Source organism: Girardinichthys multiradiatus, chromosome Y, assembly GCF_021462225.1.
Source record: "Girardinichthys multiradiatus isolate DD_20200921_A chromosome Y, DD_fGirMul_XY1, whole genome shotgun sequence".
NCBI lineage: Eukaryota > Metazoa > Chordata > Actinopteri > Cyprinodontiformes > Goodeidae > Girardinichthys > Girardinichthys multiradiatus.
In genome coordinates this window covers 18,319,197-18,324,187 of record NC_061818.1, presented here as the reverse complement: position 1 = coordinate 18,324,187, position 4,991 = coordinate 18,319,197, and positions in this window count along the sequence as shown.

Sequence of the window (4,991 nt, the reverse complement as noted above, 5' to 3'; positions counted from 1 at the left end):
AGCCCATTCTTTTGCCGCCTGAAACCCTACTACAGGTCAGTTTGTGAAAACTGTTTTTTTTTTTTTTTTCTTGGTTCTGCCCAACTAAAAAAAGAGAAGCCACATTGTAATTTGTTCCCAACTCCAGGTGAGCTCAGTATGATTGACAGCAAACAGCCCGATTTCCCTTTCCTCAGCAACAACCAGGGGGGCCTTCTTAACATGCCGGGGGTCCAACTGCACCTTTGACTGCACATGCATAAAAACAAAATGAAACGTGTTTGTGGGTACAAATGACAGATAAATGAGCTACATTTTAATATGGTACTATTGCCCCATACCCACACCCTCTTCTAATGCTGCCCTGAGCAACTTCTCAATATGGCCCATATCAGAAGTCACCACTGCTGCAATATTACACAGAAAAATACAGTGCCTTACATTTTTTCCCTCAGAATTTTTTCAACATTTTGTCACATTATAATCTCAAACTTTACTGTATTATTAAGATTTGTGTGACAGACAAACAACAAGCAGTGCATAATTGTGATGTAGCAAAATGATACAGTACATATAGTATAGTATACATATAGCATACATATAGTATTCAAAGTGTTTTACAGATAAAAAAAATTTAGAAGCTTGGTGTGCATATGTATTTAGCCCAATTTATTTTGATACCCCTAAATAAAATCCCGTGTAACAAATTGCCTTCAGAAGTCATGCAATCAGTCCCTATGTTTAATATAAACTCAGTCTACAGTGGAATGTAAAAGTATTCATATCCCTTGAGCTTTTGTGACATATTGTCACATTATACAGCTACCACAGGCTACAAACATAAATATATTTTATTGAAATTTTATGTGAAAGACAAACACAAAGTGGTAAACAATTGTGAAGTGGAAAGAAAATTATAAATGAATAAAAACATTTTTTACAAATAAAAAACTAAAAATTGCAGTGTGCAAAGATTCAGCCCCTTTTACTCTAAGTGGAACCAATTGCCTTCAGAAGTTGCCTGATGATTGCAAATGGCTAAATGGAGTTCACCTGTGTGTAATCTATTCTCAGTGCAAATACAGCTGCTCTGTGATGGCTTCAGAGGTTGGTTAACAAAATATTGGGGAGCAAACAGCATCATGAAGTCCAAGGAGCACACCCGACAGATCAGGGATAAAGTTGTGGAGAAGTTTAAAGCAGACTTAGGCTATAAAAAGATTTCCCAAACTTTGAACATCTCATGGAGCACTGTTCAATCCATCATCCAGAAATGGAAAGAGAATGGCACAACTGTAAACCTACTGAGACAAGGCCGTCAACCTAAACTTACAGGCCGAACAAGGAGAGGACTGATCAGAGATGCAGCCAAGAGACCCATGGTGACTCTGGATGAACTGCAGAGATCCACAGCTCAGGTGGGGGAATCTGTCCACAGGACAACTATTAGTTGTGCACTGCATAAATCTGGTCTTTATGGAAGAGTCGCAAAAAGAAAACCATTGTTAAAATAAAACCAAAAGAAGTCTCACTTGCAGTTTGCCAGTAGCTATGTTGGGGACACATCAAACATGTGGAAGAAGGTGCTTTGGTCAGACGAGACCAAAATTTAACTTTTTGCCCAAAATGTAAAACGTTATGTGTGGCGGAGAACTAACACTGCACAGCAGTCTAAACACACCATCCCCACTGTCAAGTATGGTAGTGGCAGCTTCATGCTCTGGTGTGCTTCTCTTCAGCAGAGACAGGGAAGGTAGTCAGAGTTGATGGGAAGATGGATAGAGGCAAATACAAGACAATCTTAGAAGAAAATCTATAGGAGTCTGCAAAAGACTTGAGACTGGGGCAGAGGTTCACCTTCCAGCAGGACAGCGACCCTAAACATAAAGCCAGGGCTTCAATGGAAGGATTTAAAACAAAACATATTAATGTGTTAGAATGGCCCAGTCAAAGTCCAGACCTAAACTTGGGAAAAAGCTGTGGAAAAGTTTATGTTAGGGATATGATAAATAACAATTTCCTATATGCTTTAAACATCTCTCATAGCACTGTTCAATTCATCAACAGAAAATGCAAACAGTACAGCTGCAAACCTACCAAATCAGGGTTTTCATGAGTGGTGCACTACAAATCTTTTGCAAGAGGAAAATCACTGTCAAAAGAAAGCCATAGGAACTTCTGTTTTCACAAGTATTTAGAGGTTCAGCAGACATGTGGAAGAAGTTGATTTGGTCAGATTAGATCAAAAAGTTTTTTTTTGCCCCACATCCAAAACATATTTAGTGGAACACTAACAATGCAAATCAGTCAGATCATATAATCTCTATCACAAAACATGGGGGTATCTTGCATGACTTTAAATTGTCTGCCTTAAACTTCAGTCAAAACAGCAGCTGTCATCTTTGGACCAGTGTGAATCATTTATTCTGGGTGGCATTAATTTAGTCTCGGGTAATAAACTAAAGAACCTGAACATGAACTGTTATTCGAATCCCATATAAAAACAAGTTTCTAGAACATCATTCTTTCACCTCCGGACATTGCCAAGTTTAGAAGTATCCTGTCCAAGAGTAATGCCAAAAATCTAATCCATGCATTTGTTACTTCAAGGCAGGACTGCTGCATTTCTTTACAATCAGGATGTCCAACAAATGCAGTTAAAAGCCTTTAAAACTCTACAGCAGTGTTCTGGTAAAAATTAAAAAGAGACATCATATTTCTCCATTTTTAGCTTTCTTCATTTGCTCCCGGTTAAATCCAGAACAGAATCTAAAGTTATCCGTCTTACATATCAAACCCTTAATATTCTAGCTCCACCATATGTCAGACATCTGATATGTTCCTAACAGAGCACTTTGCCTCAGACTGCAGGTTTCTAGAGTTTCTAAAAGTAGTAAATGATGCAGATCTTTTAGTTATCAGGGTTCTCTTCTGTAGAACCAGTTCCCATTTTTGAACAAAGGCAGACACCCTGTCTATATTTATAAATAGGCTTAAATCTTTCTTTTTTGAAAGCCTATAGTTAGGATGGCTTAGGTTACTTTCAGCAATTATCTGTAGTTTTTATAGGTTTAGAGTTGAATATAATAGAATAGCTCCTCCTTAAACTCCCACCTTAACGTGGTTCGAGTGCTCGAATTATCCTAGAGGCTATGTTGTCTGGGGCTTAAAATCCCCTGGTAGGGTGTCCCATGGCAAACAGGCTCTGGGTGATGGGTCAGACAAAGACCGGCTAAATGACCACCACAAAATCGAGGCACTTGACTTCCCCCCATACTGCGGAGCCGGGGTCCCATGGGCGTGATTGGGAGGAATGGCCTCCCCGATCTGAATCCGAGTGGTGTTTCATTATTGGACTTCTGTGCTAGTCACAGATTGTACATAATGAACACCATGTTTAAGCATAAGGGTGTTCATCAGTGCACTTGGCACCAGGGTATCCTAGGCAGGAGGTCGATGATTGACTTTGTTCTTGTGTCTTCATACACTTGGGTGAAGAGAGGGGCCGAGCTATCCACTGATCAATACCTGGTGGTGAGTTGGATCCACTGGAAGAGAAGAAAGCCGCACAGACTTGGCAGGCCCAAGCGTATAGTGAGGTTCTGCTGGGAACATCTGGCGGAGCCCTGGGCCAGGGATGGATTCAACTCCCACCTGTGGGAGAGCTTTGACCAGATTCAGGGGGGCGTTGAAGACATAGAGTCCGAGTGGACCATGTTCTCCGCATTTATTTTTGATGCTGCCGCCCGTAGCTGCGGTCTGCGGTGTCTGTCCCGGGGGCAATACCCGAACCCCGTGGTGGAAATCGGCAGTAAGGGATGCTGTCAAGCTGAAGAAGGATTGCCATCGGCTGTGTTATACTTGTGGGACTTCTGAGGCGGCTGACGGGTGCCATGAGGCCAAGCGTGCCGCGGCCTTGGCTGTGGCAGTGGCCAAAACCCGGGCCTGGAAGGAGTTCGGTGAGGCCATGGAGAAGGACTACCGGTTGGCATTGAAGCGATTCTGGAAAACCGTCCAGCGCCTCAGGAGGGGGAAGCAGTGCTTTGTCAACACTATTTACAGTGGGGATGGGAGGCTGCTGACCTCGACTGGGGACATGGAAGGAGTACTTCGAGGATCTCCTCAATCCTGCCATCATGCATTCCCTGGTGAAAACAGAGGCTGGGGACTCGGGGTTAGACTCTTTCATCACCCAGGCTGAAGTCACCGAGGTGGTTAAAAAGCTCCGCGGTGGCAGGGCTTCAGGGGTGGATGAGATCCGCCCTGAGTACCTTAAGTCTCTGGATGTTGTAGGGCTGTCATGGTTGACAGGCCTCTTCAACATTGCGTGGCGGTCGGGGACAGTGCCTCTGGACTGGCAGACTGGGGTGGTGGTCCCCCTTCAGAATGGTGACCGGAGGGTGTGTTCCAACTACAGGGGGATCACACTCCTCAGCCTCCCTGGTAAGGCCTACGCCAGGGTATAGGATAGGAGAGTCCGGAAGATAGTCGAACCTCGGTTTCAGGAGGAGCAGTGTGGTTTTCGTCCCAGCCTGACCAGCTCTACACCCTCTGCAGGGTACTCAAGGGTTTATAGGAGTTTGCCCAGCTAGTCCACATGTGTTTTGTGGACCTGGAGAAGGCATTCGACTGTGTCCCTTATTTGAGGCCATCTGGTCTCTGTACGGTCCTTTTCATAGCTTTTATGGACAGGATTTCTAGGCGCAGCCAAGGGCCAGAGGGGGTCTGGTTTGGGGACCAGTGGAGTTCGTCTCTTCTTTTGCAGATGATGTGGTCCTGCTGGCCCCCTTAAGCCAAGACCTACAGCATGCACTGGGGTGGTTCGCAACCAAGTGTGAAGCAGCTGGGATGAAGATCAGCTCCTCCAAGTCTGAGGCCATGGTTCATGATCAGAAAAGGGTGGCTTGTCCTCTTCAGGTTGGAGGGGAGTTCCTGGCTCAAGTCGAGGAGTTCCAGTATTTTGGGGTCTTGTTCATGAGTGAGGGGAGAATGGAGTGGGAGATTGACAGACG